The sequence below is a fragment of the Camelus dromedarius genome, chromosome 10 (genome assembly GCF_036321535.1).
Source record: "Camelus dromedarius isolate mCamDro1 chromosome 10, mCamDro1.pat, whole genome shotgun sequence".
NCBI classification, from domain to species: domain Eukaryota; kingdom Metazoa; phylum Chordata; class Mammalia; order Artiodactyla; family Camelidae; genus Camelus; species Camelus dromedarius.
The window spans coordinates 1,730,089-1,751,658 of NC_087445.1; the positions used below are offsets into that span (position 1 = coordinate 1,730,089).

General features: G+C 44.6%; 1 long non-coding RNA gene and 1 other non-coding gene across 2 annotated transcripts in view; both read right to left on the minus strand.

Annotated features, from left to right (window-relative positions):
• Positions 1 to 1,081: 1,081 nt before the first annotated feature.
• LOC135322238 (uncharacterized) overlaps positions 1,082 to 21,570 on the minus strand; it is a 59,512-nt gene continuing 39,023 nt past the window's right edge. The window contains exons 10-12 of the long non-coding RNA XR_010382554.1: positions 15,277 to 15,382; positions 7,960 to 10,909; positions 1,082 to 1,616 (exon numbers count right to left, since the gene is read on the minus strand). This is a non-coding gene — a long non-coding RNA (uncharacterized LOC135322238). The remainder of the gene's footprint in view (positions 1,617 to 7,959; positions 10,910 to 15,276; positions 15,383 to 21,570) is intronic.
• LOC116151806 (U6 spliceosomal RNA) lies at positions 12,637 to 12,743 on the minus strand. The gene has a single exon (XR_004135390.1). It is a non-coding gene; the product is annotated as a U6 spliceosomal RNA (small nuclear RNA).

The following is a 21,570-nucleotide window of genomic DNA, read 5'->3' on the forward strand; positions in this document are numbered from 1 at the left end:
CACACTTATACACTCACAAACTCACACACACACACCAACACACACTCACATTCATGCACACTCTACATCTAAAGGACTGTGTGTGAATGAATGTGTTCATGTGGTAACAGTTTATCAAATAGGAACACACCACATCTTTCTGCATCTTGCCTTCCTCACTCAGCTGTTCCTGATACAAATGCTTCGAGGTCGTATTTTTAGTGGGATCATATTGTCCCACGATGTGGATATTCCATAATAAAGTCAACAATTCTTTAAGAGATAGACAGTCATGCTATTTCGAGGTCTTTGCCAGTTAAACAATGCTGCAGTGAATATGCTGGTTCACAGGTCCTTTATTCTAGTGGTTTTGAGCTGGAAAGCAAATTGCTTCCCAGGAATGGGAAATTAGAACAAACAGCATTGCACTTCCTACTTTTATGTTACTAGAACGCTTTCCAAAAGGGCTGGTGCAAACTCCCACGTGAACCAGCAATTTACAAGAGTACACTTCTCTCACATGGCTGCCAGCAATGTGTGTCATGGCTGTTCTCAATTTTTCCTGATCTGGGGGGGTGCTGAGTGACATCACTTTGCTTCTTTGACCTTTAGTGATTGGGGGTTTCTTTTCATTTGTTTATTAGTTTAATTTCCTCTCCTGTGAATCGCTTACTGAGACCTAGTGCTCATTTTTCTGAGGTTTGCCTTCCTGTGTCGCTATACACAAACTCTTTATTCATTGTAATAAATTGTCATTTGCATTAGGAGTCTTGAGGGCAGGGAAGGCCCACTTAAACACCCATGATCAAGTCTGAAAACTTTGAAGCCACAAAGGTAAAATATATTAATCTATTAAACATAAAAAGTTTATATGTGGTAAAAGTTACCTTAAGCAGTGGCTTTGGCACATGTGGAGATTTAAATGATCACTCTGCTACAGCTGGGAAAACGGACTCGAGATGAAATGGCAGGAGACGGCCGGAGACGAATTACAAGGCTGTTTCCGACGTCTACATGGCAGAAAATGGAAATGGGCAGACAGAGTGGATGGGTTTTGCAGGCTGATTGAATGTAGGGGAGCAAGACACAGAGATTCTAAAAATATAAATATTCATTTATTGTAACTAGCATTAAACGTACATGGGTTAAGTAAAAGGAATATGAGCTTCAAAAGATAGCAAAGCTGGTTCTGTTACCAGTGGGGACCTTGGACAAGGGCCCTAACCCCTTGCTTGAGCTCTGGTTTTCTCATCTGTAGTAATGGGTTTGCTACCATCTGTTTCTCGAGGTCATTGAGATTGGATGTGCTGACGTAAAAGCTCCCAGGCTAGGAGCTGGTACAGAGCGAGTCCTCCGTGTACCTCACCCCTCTGCCTCGTCGCATTCCTTGTTCTCACTGAGGTGGGCCTAGGGAAAATGCACAGCTCATCCTGAAGCAGTGGTTTCCAAGCCTCCGTGCTGGTCCGAATCACCCAGAAAACCTTCTAAAATGTATGGACCCCTGGACTCCCCTTCCAGAGATTCCAACTCTCTGGGTCTGGTCTGGGGCTCAGGGACTTTTGTATTTTTAGCAGGTTACCCGGGAGATTCTGCTGCTTAGCCAGACTTGGGAATGGCTTCCTCAGAGGGCACAGGATCTAACGGAGAAAGACAAACAGTTAAAGCTGAGTCAGGCACCAGGGTGTACACTAGAGCTCCAAAAGTTAATCATCCCGCACAACCAAAACGTTGCAGATCTTCCCACTTCTCCAGGCCCCAGCCCCGGCAACCACTATAGTTAATAATGCAATATTGTATACTTAAAATTTTGTCAAAAGGGTAGACTTTAAGTTGTCTCAGTACACATACACATACACATACAAAAAAAAAGGTGAGATCTGGAAATGTTAATAAGCTTGACTGTGGTAATCATTTCACAAAGTGCACGTGTAACAAAACCTCACGTTGTTTACCTTGGATACAGACAATCTGTCAGTTACATACTTCAGTAAAGAGGGGAGGAAACTGAGCGAGCATGGTAAGGCCGTAAGAAAGGCACATGAGATGCTACGGGAGGGGTCCAGCCTGGGAGAGGCAAGGGAGGGCTCTCAGAGAGGGGGAGATCAGGCCTTGAAGGAGGGAGAGCAACATCCCTGAGGAATCAGCCATGTTTTCAGCTTGAGAAATGGCATGAGGTTAAGCGGCGAGGCCCCTTGCAATGCTGGCTAAGGAGTTGGGCCTTTATCACGAAAGCGATGGAGACTGATCAAAGGTTTCTAAGCAGGGCAGGAACTTGCTAAGAACTCGTCTTAGTAACTGAGTCAAACAGCTGTGGCCGTGGCGTGGGGAATGTCCTCTACAGAGGCGAGGGACTGTCTTTGTAAGAACTCGGTTTATCCAAACAGCTTGATTCTTTAAAAATATGCCCCTTAGGTGGTCTCTATCCTGTTCAAGGTGAGTGAAAATACAAATAGCGATGTGGTCTAAAGTGATGAAATACAGAGGTCAAAGCTGCCTAATTTGCTTTATGCTGTGACTCAGAACAAACACCTTTAAACTTCTGGCTTTTTACTTCAAAATTAATTCGCACGTTTCCTTTAACGACCCCATGTGGAACATAAACTGAAAAATGGCAAAATCTTGAATTGCACCAAATTAGACGTGAGCTCGGCCACTCAAAAAGGCTTTAATAAATTTAAACCGCAGCCTTATTTATGATTGATAATGAGTAGCTGTAAAAGATCCTTTTGTCTTTTGGACAAATGATTTAGGATCGGTGACAGAAGGAATGAAAGCAGAAAGGATCCCTTTTCACAAAGCAATTAAATGGTAAAATTGTGAAGGGCTCTCAACTTGCAGACCAGCGCCCAGGACTTCAGGCCTGGTTTCGGTGCAGACAAGCTGAAACGCGTGCATCCAGCCAGGAGACACCATGGCACTTGGAGGCTTTGCCACCAGAGACATGGTGGGTGGGGGTGCGGGGAGAAGGAGGGAGACACTGGTTAGAAAAGATTTACTGTCCCAGGCATTCAGATGACAGGGGCCACGCCCAAAGACCTTGGGGTAAATCAGAGGATTACTTACAGCACTGGGCCACGTCCCCAAACACCACAAGCACTAAAACACTGCTGAAGTGATGACAAGGCACAAAGCCAGGCTTCCCCAGAGGGCCACGATAGGACAGGCGAGGGTACATTAGCGTTAGAGCAGGCAGATAGCCGGATACGAGCAGAGAAAGGGGGACGCAGGCCAAATGGCAGGAATTGGGCAGAAAGGAGGGGCAGGGGCCAAATACAGGAAACCATACATCATGTAAGCACCAGGGGTCCCTGGGCAGAGAAAGAAAAGCAGGAACCTCTGGGCTGATAAGTGGTCACGTATTTTGGGGGTGATGAGCAGCCTGGAGGCAGACAAAGAAAGGTGGGAAAAGGCAGGAATCTCCAGTGTCCGAGTGTAACCTTTTGCTCATTATGCCCTCATTTCAATAAAATTAGCCTTGCAGATGAGAAGCACCCATCGCGCACTGATGCCGTGACCCTTCTGATCCAGGCTAAATAAGGACAAAAATCCTTCCTTCTCTTCGGGAAGGTGGGGTTGGGATGAAAATCAGGGAATATGACCCCAAACCCTTCCCTCCCCAGTGAATATTTTGCCCGTTCATTTTCACACCCTATGTAGCTAACGTGCCAAAGAAACTCAGGGCAGCCGCTCACCTGAGCCTGCCCGCTCTGCCCTTGAGAATGTGCTGTCTAGCCCTTAATAAATCCTCACTTTACATTCTTAACCTCTGCGTCTTGGATCTGAATTCTTTCTAGGATAGGACAAGAACCTGGTCACTGGCAACATGAGGAACAAGGAGCCCCAGGCACCCCCTCAGCCTCTGCTTGCCCGCGTGCTCAGCGAGAACATACGGATGCTTTTGCGGGGAACATGGGATTTCCTCATGGCAGGAACCTCCGATTAATTAGCTTAGAAAATAGTAGTTCTCTTCGAAAAGGATAAATAATCACACTTGTAATAAATAATTTCTGATTATAAAAATAGGCACGTTTGTGGTAAAATTTCAGGAAAGTAAAATGCTTATAAAAATTACCCCAAATCCACCACCCAGCAATAAACACTGCTAATATTTTTAAACATTCCAGCATCTCCCTATTTATGTATATTCAAAAAGATAACTAATTTTTCAGAAGTGTAATCTTACCACGAATGATTTTTATAAACTGTGTTTCCTTTCAGCGATATGGTCTGGTCATCTTAAAATTGCTAGAAGACCTTTTGCTGGCTGTATATTATTTGGATGTGAATAATTAAACATCTCCCTTTTGGCAGACTTTCTAGTTTTTCATTACAAGCAACATTTCAACGAACATCATATTTTTAATTTTTATTTTTACATGTCTGTCCATTATCTGCTTAGGATAAACTCTCAGAGGTGGACCTGCTTTGTCAAGGAGTGAGCCACGCAGGGGTAGCCGATCCTGGCTCATTCTGGACCCCTTCATACTGGAGCTGTCGGATCTGCCTGGCCGGTGTCTGGCCCCCTTTCCCTTATAAAAGACTGCAGTGGGGCAGGGGACGCGGGAGAGGCCCACCCCTAACTCACCATCCACGTGGCAAAGGGAGGGAAGCCCGCCTCTCAGCCTGTGACCCAAGCCTAGCTGATCAAAGAAGAGCTGAAGACTGGCTCAGGGACGACCCAGGACCCAAGTGGGTCCAGGGCCTGGGCGGGAACTGAAGGGTCTGCCAGCAGCAAAGCTGCCGGAGCCCGGATCTGCGGCCAGTCCCCACGGGGACAGCGCTGTCCACAGTGGAGCCGAAGCATGAGAAGGCAGAGCTGAGAGATGGGGAGGTGGAGGGGACTTTATTTTAGTCCCTGGATTTGGACAGATCTGAAGCCAACTTTATCCTCTGGGTCCTTTGATTTTTTGAGCTGATTTTTTAATTAGATCATTGTCGCTGTCCTTCTCTCTCTTGTAATTAAAAAAATTAAGGAATCAGGAAATAACGAATACACACACACACAAAGTCAAAAGTCCTTCTCTGGGCCTGGCCCCCAGGACACAAGCGCCAGCCCCAGGGCCCTGGCTAGGTGGCACCTAGTGATCCCGCCTGGCTGTCTGGCCACGGTGACTGATCCCAGGCTGGACACTGGCCCAGAGCCTGGCCAGAGACAGGCGCCCCAGCATCAGTGACCGCGCTGGGGAGAGAAGCTGGTCACATGTGTGCACAAAGATTCCCACTGAGGCCTGGCTCACTTCCTTCTATGCCCTAGGAAGTAAAAACCCCAAATAAGGAGAGGGGACGACACCGCACATTGAACTAGGCTGAAACACCACACATCTGACATCACTCTGGTCCTGTCTACCTGCCAACTCAGGCACATGCAGTTAGACTGCGTGCCCCCAAATGCAGCACAGGTCAGGGGACCTTGTGACAATGAGTGGACATGTGGGGGACCCAGAAGATGCCACTTGAATTTGAATGGAAGGACCAAGCCAAGTGGTGGAGTTTGGATGTTAGAACTTGGTTAAAAAAAAATAAGAGAAGCTAATTGGAGTTAATTTTTACTGAATGTGGCCCGCCTTCCAAGACTCTTCCCAGAATTAAATTCACAGTATTTTTAAGTAAGTATTTAATAATTCACAGTCAACTGTTAATGGGCACCTGTCCTGGGCAAAGAGCAGTGATTAGGGAATGATTAACAAAGGGCACAGAAACATACAAATGTGGTTTCCACGTGTTGCGTGCTGGGGCTGCAACCAACACTCAAATACAAAGTTGATATTAGTAGAGTCTAGGGGTTATGTGTATGGCCTTTCGGTCAGGCAGATACAGGAGCTAATCTCAGGTCTACCACTTACTAGGCATGTTAGTGAACCTCCATAAGCATCAGTGTCCTCACCTTTAGGATGGGGGAAACAATTCTACTTCATAGAAATTTTGGAAGAATCGCTTAAGAAACTGTGCAAAGTCTACTTTAAAACTGAAATCTCGATTCATCCAGGTGTATCATTTGGGAGAAATGGGGAGTCAGGCTTTGAAGTGAAGGGGGTGTTTTGTCACTTATAACAGGCTTAGGTTCAGAATATCCTGAGAATCGGAAGAGATGAACAGATAACCCGGTGGAGTAATCAGCAAAGGAAGTAAACAGGCACTTTTCAGGGGAAGATACCCAGGTGACCAATGAACTAGGTAAGAGGGTGACGGTTCAGCCTCACTGTACTGGGAAATGCAAAGCAAAACCACGGTGGGCAGCCATACACACTCGCCAGCAGAGCTAACACCTGGACAGCTGGCAAAGGATAGAGCATGGGGATGTGAATTGATGCAGCCACTTGGGAAGAAGGTTCTCGTGGACTGGAGGATGAGCAGGGTCCACAGTCCAGCAAGTCCTGTGTGTGTCGGGAAGCGCATGCAAGAATGTTCATGACAGCATTGCTACAAGGTCCATAACCTGGACTTGTCTCAGATGCTAACAACAGAGTGGATAACTGGATTTTTTTTTTATGCAATGAAATGTTATGCAGCAATGAAAATGAATGAATTACAGCTACGTACAGCAAGTGGGTGAATCTCAAACGTGATCGGTGAGCAACGGAGCGTAGACACAAAAGAATGCATACCATGAGATTCCATGTGCGACTCGCACAAACTATAGAGTAAAACCTAACTTTGGAGATGCATATTTGGTGATGGACAATCAAAAAGAACAGGGAAGTGATGACCTTCAGTGTGAGAACGGAGGCTACCTTTGATGGGGAAGGAGGGGTTAGTGAGGAGTGAGGACAGTGTGGTTTCTGGTTGTCGTATTTCTTTTTTGTTTGTTTTGTTTTGCATATCTATATTTTTATTGAAGCATAGTCAGTTTACAATGTGTCCATTTCTGATATGCAACATGATGCTTCAGTCATACATGAACATCCATATATTCGTTTTCATATTCCTTTTGGTCGTATTTCTTTTTTAACTTAAGTGATGGCTACATGAGAGTTTGCTTTGTGATAATTCTCTCAGACGTACATTTCTGTCCCGTAAACTCTTTCTGTAGATGTGTTACTGCACAATCAAAAGGCTAAGAAAAAGAAAACGCATGCACCATTAGCACCGTGTAAGTTCTCATTAAGCAAGTTAGTTGTTGGTTTTGTCGATACGATTTTGGAAATGCGTAATTGGAAGTGCAAAACTAGATGAAGAATTTCAAACTGACAACTCTCTTTCTAGTTATTAAAACTAGGAGTGAGACAGAATGTGCCCGGTCCGAGAGTGAAGCTAAGGAGATACCTTTTTCCCCTGGAGTTAACCGAACTAGAAGGCTGCAGGCAGGGGCCATGCTTTGCAAGGTCATGACCAGCAGAGCCCAGGAGAACTACCTAGCAAGAATGTCTGAAGATAAGGGCAGCTGTGGGCATTTTATCAAACCTCCCCTGGTAATTCTAACCTACAGCCAGGACTGAGGCCCTTCCACTAGTGCTGAGGTGGAGGGTAGCAGCGGCTGCCAAAGGAGCATCTCTTGCTCCCAGGAGAACAGAAGATGCCCCTGAGATGGACCAGAAGACCCCATGCTCTAGGAACTCTGTGTAGCAGGCTGATAAGAATAACGGTGGGGAGGGCTGACTCCCAACCCTGCCTCCCCTGGGTGAGTGTTTTTCTTAAGGCAGCAGAACGTCCATATTCATGAGTAGTTCCTTTTGTCCCCGTCAGTGCTTAATCCTGGAGTTCGCTTTTCAGAGCAGGGCCCTGGCATCACTTGGGTCAACATCCTTGTGGATAAAGCCCATATGCTTAATGCTTAACCACCAGCTGTTGAAAATATGATTTTCAGACCTCCTGAGAAATTTTGACTTTTTACTTGAAAAAGAAAAATTACAAGCAGTTTCAATGGTATAAAAATGACCAAAAATGCCAGCTTATATGTTTATGATTTTTTTCCCAAGATGCGTGTGCCTCTAGACACAAAAGCCATAAGAAAATAAATGAGTTAAGAGAAAGTAATCTTACCTGGGGGATGTGGCCCAGCAGGACTCCCAAGGACACCAGGCCGAGCAGATCTCTCTCCTCGTCCGCCATGAGCACAGCCTTTGTGTAAGGCGACACAATTCAGTTCTGATGCAAACCCCCGAAGTGAGCGTCAGACTCCTCGGGTTAAAGGGCAGAGTCCCCGACAAGACTTTCTCCCTCTGAGATGCCAGCCACACGGTCAGGGATGCCCAGGCCACCTGCACATCTGACCAAATGACTACAAGTCCAGGAGGTCCCCATGACTTCCCTTAGTTTCAAAAATTCACTGGAATGACTGACTCATTGAACTCAAGAAAGAACCACCCTTATAAGTACAGTTTTATTATAAAGGATCCAAATCAGGACCAGACAAATGAAGAATCACACAGGGCGAGGCCTGGAACCCCGAGCTTCCATGCCCTCCCTCCGTGGAATCGGGGCACATTCTCCTCCCAGCACATTAGTGGGTCCACCAACCGGGAAGCTCCACCGAGTGGTAGAGTCACTGGCCACGTGATGGAACTCCGTCTCCAGCTCCCCTCTTCTTCCCCGAGGCCAGGGTGACTCAGAACCTCACCCTTCTAATCACATGGCTGGTCCTTCTGGTGACCAGTCTCCATTCTGAGTCATCTTGTTAGGACAAACTCTGGTGTGACCCCAGAGGCTCAGGAATAACAAAGTCACACCTATTACTCAGGAAATTCCTAGGGTTTAGTCTCTGTCCCAGGAACCGGGGACAAAGGCCAGGCAAACTCTTTATTATGCGTAACCAGCTTCATTCTCTGGGACACCATGTCGTAGAAGAGAGACGGGTGACATCTCAGAGACTGAGCTTCTGTCTGAGAGCCATACGTAAGAGAATATTTAAACCAGTCCTGATACGGTTTAATAGATCAAATAATGCGATTTAATAGCATTTAAATAGATCAAATGCTCAAGTTCAAAATGTTCCGTTTAAACCACAATACAGTTAACTGGCAGGCCTAAAGTGTCCTGCCCCCTCCCATAGATTGCGGGGTCCCGAGAAGAATCAAACCAGTTTAGAGGCTACGGAACAGATTAGCGCCAATCAAACTTATCAAAGAGATTATATGAATCTGAATAGCGGTACATCAATATACAATCAAGAATATTTTGATTAGGTAATTCAGAATCATTGTTCCAAATTGTCGGTGCCTTCCACATTCAGGGCCAAATTAACAAGAGAACGGTGCAGAACAGTGGCAAAACCCTATACATTCTCATTTTTTGACCCTTTTTCTTTCACTCCAGGTGCACTTTCACCCTTCTGTTTCCTTTTCTTTTTTTCTTTTTATTGCAGTATAGTCGGTTTACAATGTTGTGTTAATTTCTGGTGTACAGCATAGTGATTCAGTTGTGAATCACTGTATACACACATATATATACCTTTTCATATTCTTTTTCATTATAAGTGTTGACTGAAATAAAATGCCCCACCTAAAAGTTGAGAGTTATGTTTTATTTGGCGGACTTTCTGAGGACTCAGTCCCGGGACACGAGCTCTCAGATCACTCGGAGAGGCTGTTCTAAAGTGGCAAGGTAGAAGCCAGGATACATGAGTTTTTGCAACAAAGACCACATCAAAATATTACTGTCAGTTAAAGGAAACCAGACATCTCAAGTTAAGGAAATTAGCGCCTTTCTATGTATGGGAAGGTGCCCAGGTCTGGGCTTGCTGAAATCATCCCTTTGATGTGCACCTGGCTGTCTAGGGCCAGTGCCCTGTTCTTTCCCATCCCGTGTTCCCTCAGGGGGCGCCGCTGGGGGTGGCTGCAGAGGCCGGGCCGCCTGCTTGTCTGCATCCTGAGTTCCCTCTGCTCACTGTCAGGGGGGTGGCGGTAGCCCCTGATGACTTGATGGTCACAGCATAATGGTTACTGATACGGGTGGCAGTGTATTTCATTCACATAGGCTATTACAGGTATTGAGTATAGTTCCCTGCGCTACACAGTAGGACCTTGTTGTTTGTTTTATATATAGTAGTTAATACAGTTAGTATGTGCAAACCCCAGATTCCCAATTTATCCCTCCACCCTCCCTTTCCTCCCTGATAACCATAAGTTTGTTTCCTATGTCTGTCAATCTGTCTCTGTTTTGTAAATAAGTTCATTTGTATCATTTTTTACGTTCCAAATATAAGTGGTATCATATGCTATTTCTCTTTCTGGCTGACTTCACTTAGTATGGCAATCTCCAGGTCCATTCATGTTGCTGCAAATGGCATTATTTCCTTCTTTTTTGTGGCTGAGGAGTAATGATATATATATATATCTCACAACTTCTTAATTCAACCATCTGTCAATAGACATGCAGGTTGCTTCCATGTCTTGGCTGTTGTAAATAGTGTTGCCATGAACATTAGGGGGCATGCATCCTTTTGAATTAGAGTTTCCTTTGGATATATGCCCAGGAGTGGGATTGCTGGATCATATGGTAAGTCTGATTTTAGGTTTTTAAGGAATCTCCATACTGTTTTCCATAATGGCTGCACCAAACTGCATTCCCACCAACAGTGTAGGAGGGTCCCCTTTTCTCCACACCCTCTCCAGCATTTGTCATTTGTGGACTTTTTAATGATGGCCATTCTGACCAGTGTGAGGTGATACTTCATTGTAGTTTTGATTTGCGTTCCTCTGATAATTAGTGATATTGAGCATTTTTTAATGGGCCTACTGACCATCCATATGTTTTCTTTGGAGAAATGTCTCTGTAGGTCTTCTGCCCATTTTTTTTATTGGGTTGTTCGTTTTTTTGTTATTGAGTTGTATGAGCTGTTTGTATATTCTGGTGATTAAGCCCTTGCCAGTTGCATCATTGGCACGTATTTTCTCTCATTCCGTAGGTTGTGTAATATTTGTTGGTTTATATGCAGCCTTGTTCTCATCATGTCATATTTCCTTGAGGACACATCAAGTTCATCCAGGTTGACCTTTATGGATTAACAAGTTTCCCTTAGTACATACTTACCATCAAACCTGACAGTTTATCTCATACTCAGATCCACTTTTAAATTGATTATGACTAGCCAATTCCAGAGCAGTGAATTTCTGAACTTACCCCAGAATTCGGCCTGGACACCTTTCTACACCACTGTGAGAACTCAGTCCATGAGCAAGATTAAAAGCTGCCATTCAATCTAGCCAGTGATTACTTCTTGAGGCATGTGTGACTAATTGCAGGCATTTATTACACGCTTAGTTGCCTAGATGGTATGTCCTAAAGCTAGAGCCTTTTAAAGTGTTGTTTTCTTGACATTTGATCGTTCATTCGAAGCCTTTGCGTATCTTTCATCAGTGGGGGGTAAATAAAGAATGAGGTTACTTCAGATGGGTCTGGACCAGTGGTAGGTGTTACAGACAAGCTCAAGACAGGGAGGGAAGAAGCTCAAAAACACCAGTGCAACTGGATCTCAGATGTGTGTGTTTTTGATTTTCCAATATCATTAAATGAAAAGGCAAGGATTGCAGAGGCTCACGCCCTGCGACTGGACATGACATTTGGTTTCAGTTAGTCAGCACAGGGTATCTGCCTCTTATGCTTGCCATTTCAGAAGCACTGTGAGCACTTCTCACCCCTGGGTCTAAAAGGCTACAGTTGGACACACAGGTTGTACCCCAGCTGCATGCATCCAACCCCATCTTATCTACCACCCACACCATGTATGCTTTGGTCAAGATTCTGTCCCAGAGCGGCCTTTCAGAAGAAGAAGAAATTGTTTTTGTCGTCTGCCCGGTGGAGCAGGCCAGCCGGCTGCATGAGGTAGACTGGGTGTTCCACCTCTTTTCTCTCGGGAGTGATCCTGAGTCCTCACATGTCCCGTGACAAACATGCCTCAGAGAACAAGCACTGTGCTGTGAGCCAGGCAGCATCGCTGGAAACGCTGCCAGAAATCAGTGCGGGCCTCAGTGAACCCTGCACCAGCGCTCCAAGCCTAGGATCCCTGGAACTGACAGCTGCAAAATTCCTGAGGCTCACAGCCTCAGTACATCCAAACCAAGAATAACGATCCACCTCTCCGAACGCCTTCTCTCTGCTTCCTATCCCAGTCGCTGGCACAGTCCATCCATCCAGAAACATGGAAAGCTTTCTTGACTGTCTCTTCCCATCACCCTCAGAGCAACCATTCCGCAACTCAACCATCGGCCCTCTGACTTTTCTCAAATCTATCTATCTCTCTCCATCTCAACCCCAGCACCTATCTCTCTCTCCTGAAGAACTCTGACACCTTCCCAACTGGTCAGCCACATCCACTGCCTCTCCACCCACTCTCCACCCTGGTCCATGGTCGTCATTTTTTGAAACACAGTTCTTGCTGCCCTGATGGAAGCCCTTCAGCAATCTCCCACATATCTCAGGACAGAGATCGACCCCAGGTTCGCTGTGGTCCAGCCTCTGCCCATGACTCTGGCTTCATCTGGGGTCATACAACATCCCCCAAATCTTGACAACCCAGATCTGCTGGCTTTCCTCTCATCCACTGTCCCTCTTCCCACAGGACATTTGTACCTTCTCTTCCCTTTGCCTGCAATGGGACCATCCCAACAGCATCCTCCTTTTTTTTTTAATTGTGGTAAGATACACATAACATAAAATTTACCATTTTAACCATTTTAGGTATACAGTTCAGTAGCATTACACTTTCACATTGTTGTGCAAAAAAAAAGGAATCACTTCCCAAATTTGCATGTCATCCTTGCACAAGGGGCATACTGGTCTTCTCTGTATTGTTCCAATTTTAATCTATGTGCTGCTGAAGTGAGCACCCTTCCCCTTTTGATGATAAAGTCCGACTTATCCTGCAGATCTTAGCTTAAAAGTTATTCATTCAGGGTAACTTTTCGGGACCAGACCTGGCACAAGTCACGCATTCCCTTGGCTGCACGGCACTCAGCATGCAACAAACCTATGCATGTTTCATTGGTGTCTGCTCTCTCTCACTAGACTGTGAGCTCCCTGAGGGCAGTGCTCAGGGCTGAGAGGTGTGCTGGGAACACAGTGGGAGCTGAGTGCATCCTAGTTAAATGAATGAACAAAGAAATGCAAGTCCACCTCCAGGACAGAGCGTCTTTGACATTATTTTAGAAAACCACGTGGTTCTGCATCATCTTGAACTCCATTCCAGAGCAGCATCTTGACTTCATGTTTGGAAAACTAAAATCAATAATGAGGGGCATTTTTTTCCTTTTCTCAAGTAGAAGAATTATTAACTTAGACTTTATCTCTTAAAAGAGGAAAACATCTGATGGTCTTTAAATCATAGCTTTTCCTTTGATTCTGTTCATCAGGTTTTCAAAACTATTGAATCTAGACTCAGATCTCTGAAGAAGTTTGTAATTTCCAAAAACTAATGTAAAGTAGAGTTTTTTATTGCCTACACCTGCAAGACATCCAGTCTGCTGCTGCCGCACGGCATCTGCAGAGAAGCCCTCATCACTCACTGGGGCTGACAGTGGGGTCTGGAGATGGCATTCCCTGGAACCTGAGGTGTGTCAGCACCCACAACCATCATGGAGAACTTCTCACACCTGACTCCAGGAAGCTCTGCTACGGGCCAGGTTGGGGAACACGGCCAGCTGGTGTTGTGAGCGGTAAAAGAATTTACAAAGACAAAGGCAAATGTAAGAAATGAGGAAATGTTTAGCAGATATGCTGCTGCTACAGTCAACAGCGGGCCACACAGATGGGAGGTGACCGTGTGAGTGCTCCAAGGGTGAATGTGCAGGGTCTTTTATCGTTGAAGGGGCTGTGCACACAAAGGGATGGGGAAACAGATTTTTGATTGGCTGTAAGTGAGGCAAGGGGCTTTGGTATATGGGAGGGTGGCTGGATTTATGACTCCAGTGAAAAGGAAACGTGAGCTGAGACAAGTCAGCCTGAGCTTTTGTGAGGTTAGCCATTTCCCAGGGCTGCTAATTCTGCCAGGACAAACCCACGTCAGAAAAGGCTGTACTTGGTCTTTTTGAAGGATTGCAGGCGGACATCTGAGAGCCCAGGAATGGAGTTTGCAGGGCCTCAGAGGGCACCAGTTGGCATCGCAGTCCAGACCGGGTAGATTTGGGATTTCATAGGACCAAGGACACCAACCCTGCATTACAGCAAGAGCAGCTGACATCCACATGACCCTTCACACGTTATGGGTTATTCATAACACCGGGAGCTCTTGGGGAGCAGCAGCAACACCAACGAGAGCATCCCAGCTTTACAAAGGGGGGTGGGGGGGACACTCAGTGGTCAGGCAGCTGGCCCAGCACACCTCAGCCAGGAACCAGGCTAGATCTGGCACCTGGTTTGATGCCTAAACCCTTGCTTTTTTTAAATCCACTTTGATCAATATGTCATTTTTAGAGGCAACTTCTAGTATAACAGCACCCTAGAAATGATATAAATAAAGACCGTCTGGTCACTTTGCATCATGGGTAAAGCTATTGGAAAGCAGAATGAAATGTGACCCATGATGATAAGGCCCTTTAATGTGCTTGAACTCTCGCCACTTAATTGCACACTCTGCTTATTCAGTAAGCGTGTTTTCACTCACGTGCTGATCAAAAGTCTGGAGGTATCACGTGATGATCAGGACTGCTTGGTAATGCACTGGCCCCGTGAGCCATCCCCAGGCTCTGGCTCCACCGTAGAGTATGTCCTCATGCAGACACCATCTTGGAGCTGGTTCCTGTCCTGGCATTCTGCAAAGTTTCACTTAATCTTGGGGGAAAAGCCAGGATGCCTTCTGCCTCCAAGCACAGCCTCTGGTAGGCTGGGTCCCTTGGGCTTCCTCTAAATCCTGCCTGTCTCCACCCTCTTCACAGAGAACACGGTGAAGAACACACTAATCTCTTGGATCAAAGTGAGAACAAAATGCATAAGGCTCCCATGCAGGACCAGAGCGTGCTTAGATAACCCTGTGCGCTCCTGGCTGAGGAGGTGATGAAAAGGAGAGAGGCGCCTGTCATGAGGTCATGGACCAAAGCCTTCTGACACCTGTCCCCTCGCCACCACCACTCCTGTCCATACTTGGCCCCACTGAGCCAAAGGTTCCAGTGACCAAAAATGTCCCTTAGTCTGGCATTTCCTATCTCCCCGTGTTTCCTTTTATCATCTCCACGAATCTGCCTTTCATCACCTCTGCTGCTTGTTCCCCTCAGTGCCCCATGACCCTCACCTCCTCTCCCCTTGGCCACAGCTCATTTCTTTTCATGTCAACCAACAAAACTCCAGCTGGAGCAGAATGCAGGTAACTTAGCTTGATTCACACAGCAATGTAGTCACACATCCCCCCAAATTTTATTATCTACTTACATCTTTCCAAAGCTCCTTTGTTTCAAAAGAAATCTTTCCAGGGTTCCTTCATCTCTTTCTACAGTGGTCTCGTCTTCCAACTGCTTCTGAAAGGACTTCAGATTGTCTGGGGACAGAAGGAAAAGGTTTTATATTGTTTTCATGATTTTTAAATCAACATTATTATTATTATCATTTAGCCTTGACTTCCACTCTGATCCTGACAAATTTCTCTCTCTTAACATAAGAACGTTCTGCTTCTGTATTTTTTGAAATTAATAGCTTTATTGTTGAATCTTAACTTTGTCAGCTTGAAAAGTATTTCCACTGATGTCTGCATTTTATTATCCATACCTGCTCATTCCCCACCCCACCCCCAGGTGTTTTTCTAACATACGAGCTTCACACAAGGACACACTGTGTGCAAAAGGCATGGAGAATGTGCCTGTGGTCAGGGATGACAACTCAGAGGCACAGGAGGGCCCTGAGTGTTCAAGAATTTATTCTTGTCCCTCAACATTTCCTTACTTCTTCAGAGAAAATTGATGCTCTGAGAAAGCCACTAGCTGTTATAGAGAAATACTGATTTTCTAAGGGGAAAGTCTTACATTTCCATAATCAGGTGTTTACTTACCAGCACTTATGGTTTAAATTATTTTACTCTTACAATTATTCATGACTGTATTTTGCAATCACGTATAGAAAGGAAAGGCTAGAAAAGTGGCATTGGACAAGAACAGGACATTGATTTGGAAACACGTGTGAGTGAATATATTGCCAGCCATATCAGTAAACAGATAATGCTGGGACCATCAAGTCATCAGGGGCTACCGCCACCCCCCTGACAGTGAGCAGAGGGAACTCAGGATGCAGACAAGCAGGCGGCCCGGCCTCTGCAGCCACCCCCAGCGGCGCCCCCTGAGGGGACACGGGATGGGAAAGAACAAGACACTGGCCCTAGACAGCCAGGTGCACATCAAAGGGATGATTTCAGCAAGCCCAGACCTGCGCACCTTCCCATACATAGAAAGGCGCTAATTTCCTTAACTTGAGATGTCTGGTTTCCTTTAACTGACAGTAATATTTTGATGTGGTCTTTGTTGCAAAAACTCATGTATCCTGGCTTCTACCTTGCCACTTTAGAACAGCCTCTCCGAGTGATCTGAGAGCTCGTGTCCCGGGACCGAGTCCTCAGAAAGTCCGCCAAATAAAACATAACTCTCAACTTTTAGGTGGGGCATTTTATTTCAGTCAACACACGTGTGTAGCTTTCTTTCTGTTAACCCTGAAAGGGTTGATCTGAAAGAGAAGCCCTTGAGCGGCAGAGCATGGCGGTGTGTTGTAAATTACATTCCTCTTAGTGTTCTGAGTATTAAGCAAAAAGGAGGGTTACTGGAGGTGTCTGTGTGTGATCACTCAGCGTGCGTAGGAGGATTTGTGTCTTGTAGCAACAAAAACAGTCATTCTGAAATCTGAAGGTGCCCTGGGAGAATAGGTGGCCAACTGGGGAGGCCACTGTGGTAATGGGGACACCGTCTTCACCAGACATTCATCCTTGGGTGACTTCTCAGTGCTTCAAAAGTATAAACAAGAATCACCATATTGTACACCTGTAACATACAATATTATACATCAACTATACTTCAATAAAAACGTGGTACTAAAAAAAGCATAAACAAGAAGATGGTTCATAGGGACTTGAAATCTAGTTTAGAAAAACAAAATTGGCAGATGCTGAGAGCTGTTCTTTCTCCTTCCTGTTCTTTCTCGCACTGTCCCTTGGACAAGAAGGGTCCTCAGTCTTTGTGTTTAGGTCTGCTTCTATGGAAAAAATTCCCCGGAGAGTAACTTTATTATGATTCTCTCATTCTTACTCAGCAGGTTGTTCCAACATCACCCACCATAGCTATAGAAAACCTCTCCAGAATACGCGAAAACTGTATTCACTAGCAATCCCAAAGTAGGAAGGGACGAATTTCTAGTTAATTAACAACATAGTATGACTTGGATTTTTTTGTTTTGTTTTCAGGCCTGAATATGTTTTAATTTAAGTAATGCCTTATACACAGCACTCCACACTGGTGTTTCAGATTAGAATACAAGATATGAAGAACCACAGACATTCTAACCATTTACTGTCATGGAGCATCATACTGAAACATAACCACTGTTCCTGAAGACAGATATTATCTACTGATGTGTAAGAAATTACTCTAAAATTTCCTGACTTAAAACAGTAGACATTTATTATCTCTTCCAGTTTTTGCGGGGCAAGGATTTAGGAACAGCTCAACTGCGTGGTTCTGGCTCCAGGTCTCTCACAAAGTTACAGTCAAAATGCAGGTGAAGGCTGCCAGGATCTGATGCCTGGATGAGCTGGAGGACCTATATGCATATCGGCCAATTCACACAGCTGGCCAGCTGTTGGTATCAAGCTTCAATTCTCTGCCACGTGTGCGTCCCTGCAAGGCTGACTGAATGTCTAGATGTCATAGCAGCTGGCCTCCCACTGAGCCAATGTGATGAGAGGGGTGTCATTGGTCCAGTCAGCATTCAAGGGGAAGGGAATTAAGTGCCACATTTTGAAGGGAGGTGTGTCAGATAATTTGCAGACATGTTTTGAAACCATCAATGGTTATAGGTAAATGCAAATTATTTTTAAAGCTTTATAGCTGGAGGTAAAATTTATATAAAGTAAAATTCATAAACCTTAAGTGTACAGCTGGGTGGCTTTACATGTGTGTATGGCTGTGCAACCACCACCTAGATCAAAATATATAATATTTTTGTTATATATAATATATAACATTTCTCAGCTTCTTAGAAAGTTTCATCATATGATTTACCTTGAATTTTCTATGCACACAATCACTGTCTACAAACAGACACTTCTGATTCTTCCTTTCTAATCTTTATAACTTCCCTTTATTTTTCTTGATTTTCTCTACTGTCTAGGACCTCCAGTACAGTATTGAATATATGTGGTCTAAGTGGATATCCTTGTCTTGTTCTTAACTTAGGGGAACACGTTCAATATTTCACCATATTTATCTGTAAGTTGTTTTTAGATAACTTTTATCAGATTAAGGAAGTTCCATTCTATTGCTAATTTGGTTAAACCTTGGCAATAGACATATAAAGGAAATCACAGTTCATGGCTTTACTCCTTGCTCATAACTTTGAGCATTAGCCAGAGTGTTGCCTTTAGCTGCAAATATCCCTTATCTAATTTATAGAAAAATTAAGCCAGGTCTACACATGAAAAAAAATATTGCCTGGGCGTTCCTTAAATTCCAAATATACTGATCTTCAAAATGTATCCGTCAATCCTTTGGAAGTTGCAATCTTTTCACATGGACACCTAATGATGCTTGGTGCTCAACTATATAAGCCAGGTATGAAAGTGTGTGTAATCTACCTTGTGCCCAGAGTTATGGTCTGTGCTGCTGGTGGTGGGTGGGGATGGAGTTTTGAGGACAAGAGGAAGGAGGAAGAGAGGGAGCCAAAGTGGCAGCAGCCACGGTTTGTGGGGAAGGCAGTTGTCACTGCCACAGCCTCCCCACGCAGCCCCAAAGCTGGAAGTGGCCAACATTTGTGAATTAGTGTCATGTGAATCAGGGCTCTCTGAACCCTGTCATATGTGGTGAAGAATTTTTAAAGGCCTCAACACCCAATCCATACAGCTCTAAAAGCAATAAACTTCAAAATAAGAATGTTTCAGTAGCACTGACAAAGTGGTCTCCAAATTAGTGGTCACATTTACTCTTTACAGCAGCCCCGTGAGGTTAACGGATGAGAACCCAGAGGCTTAGAGACGTTCAGTGACTTGCCCAAGATCTCCCAGCCTGGAGCATCTGCACCACGGACCAGATCCAAGACCCGGGGCATACAGTCTTTTCACTGCTTCACATTGACAACTGACGGACAACTTTTTATATGTTTGGTTTTTTGTTTGTTTGTTTGTTTTTTGTAAATCCTTGCCACAGCCGTGTTCATGCTTAATATAAGGTCAGACGTTACTTTGCTTGGTGTAAATTGAAGCGACTCTTTTTAGGTTCCCAGCACTTAATCACAGTGCATTTAGCCACTTGGTTGAACAAACAGAGGAACTGTTTCTTCCTCCTCCTCCAGCAAATACACTTTTTTTCACAATTTAAGAATTCTGTTCCAGGTGACCAGGTATGACAGTGGGGTGAAGCTGGTAAGGAAATAATTCTATAATTTGGCAAGTACCCTAACATCACCCACCACAGGACTAACAATAATAATGAAAATCATTCAGCATCATTATTTCATCCATGCCAGCACATCTGTTTTCCACCACCATGTGCAGGGTCCTGCCTTGGGTGTTCTCAGAGTCATGATTATCAAAAACTTCAAGCAAGTCTCAGTTTACTAAGACTTCCTAATGTAGATGCTGGGACTATATATTTTTTTCACAAAGGCACTGGAGGACATACACATTTAGGACATCAGATTGGTTTTTACAGCTGGTGGTGGTCTGCAAGGTTGCTTTTGATACCAGATAAGCGGGCAGTGGTGAGCAGGTGAGGGGTGTCCCTGGGCTCCATCTAGAGTGAAAGTCCCAGTTACCATAGGACATTCACATGCCCCAGAGAAGAACAGAATCAAGGTCACCAAGGGGCCTGGGGAGCCCATCACTAAGTGAGGGAACTGCGGGTCCAGCTGAAGGGCTGATCAGAGGGCAGCTGCCTGGGCTGGATGGGCGCCAGGGTAACTATGATGTACAGATCCAGCCAGGACAAGGGGCTCTCAGTGTTTACATAATAAATGGTGGCCTCCAGGGAAGACAGATTCACTTTTCTCAAGGTTTTCTATTTGTACTAGATGAACTCAGTGTCAAATATGAAAAGGCATCTTTCCAAAGGCTGTTAATACTAGTCTCATTTGCTATGTAAACAAGAATAGAAGGCATCAAAGCCAGAATGCCATTACTCTTTGGATTCTGAACATTCAAGGAGAGCCGATTGCTCTGTTTTAATGACTGTTATTATTAAATCATTGATTGGATCATACCACGCAACATGAAAGTTTATAGCAAAGATTGATTTTTTCCAAAAATAGAGCTGCAATGGTATTTGAGTTTGGATTTTACCTACTCAATTTTTTGAAGTTCTCTTTGGAGAAAAAGTTAGCAATCTAAATAGTTGGAAGGTAGGATTTAGAAGGATTTTTCAGGGCTCTAGTTAGCATGAAATCCTTTTTTTTTTTTTTAATTACTACTCCTCTGGACATTTATTTTGAAGTGTCCTGCCTTATTTTGAAGTTTGATGACTTCAGACCTCTCCCCTGCCCGCCATGCACTCAGGGGTGCATCAGGTTCCCACAGATAGAAGGATGGAAAGAACCCTTAGCCCCACTGGGAGGAGCAGAGGAGAGACACTGTAGAGAACTTGGTCTTTCCTGGAGGTCACCAGAGAAAAGTAAAGTGTTCTGCCATCCTTCCCCGACAGCTTATTTCCTGAGCTATTGGCTCTTTCCTTTAAACGTAGTCTCTACAAGACATCATAGGAAAAGGCTTTTAGACTTTCCCTCCGTGTGCTATTTTAAAGTGCTTTCAAAAGCAATTTACATTGTTTATCCCTATTTCATCTATCCATGGTTTGTGACATTTTTCCAAACTCTCTGTTTTTTTTCAGCTCCCTTCTTGTCCTTTGAGAATGCTTTCAAAGTTTTGCCATTCTGCTGTGAGGCTGTGTCTTACTCACATTAAAAGCATTAATGCCAAAGAGGTAAGGTTTCAGTTGTTTAGTTTGGAAGAGTTCATTGTTGTTCATTCCTCTGGGGTCCTGCTCGAGACAGGTTTGTCAAGTTCCTTCATGTGATCTTTATGGCTCTCATTCCCGAGTACAAAAGTAGGCACCAGTGATCATTTTAGCAAATGAACTGACTCAGAACGTTAATAGAGGCTTATACAAGTATGTTAAGACCTAAATTTATTTTTTCTAATCTATAGTTTGTTGTTTTATTTTATTTTGCTTTTTCACTAACTAGAGCAGGCAGATAGATAGATATGGGCAGAGAAAGGGGGACACAGGCCAAATGGCAGGAATTGGACAAAAAAAGGAGAGAGGCATGGAGCCAAATGCACGAAAACCTACATCATGTAAACAACAAGGGGCCCTGGGCAGAGAAAGACAAGCAGGAACCTCTGGGCTGACAAGCAGTCACACATTTTGGGGTGACAAGTACCCTGGAGGCCAACAGAGAAAGGTGGGAAAAGGCAAGATCTCCGGTATCTGAATGTGTCCTTTCGCTCATTATGCCCTCATTACAATAAAATTAGCCCTCATT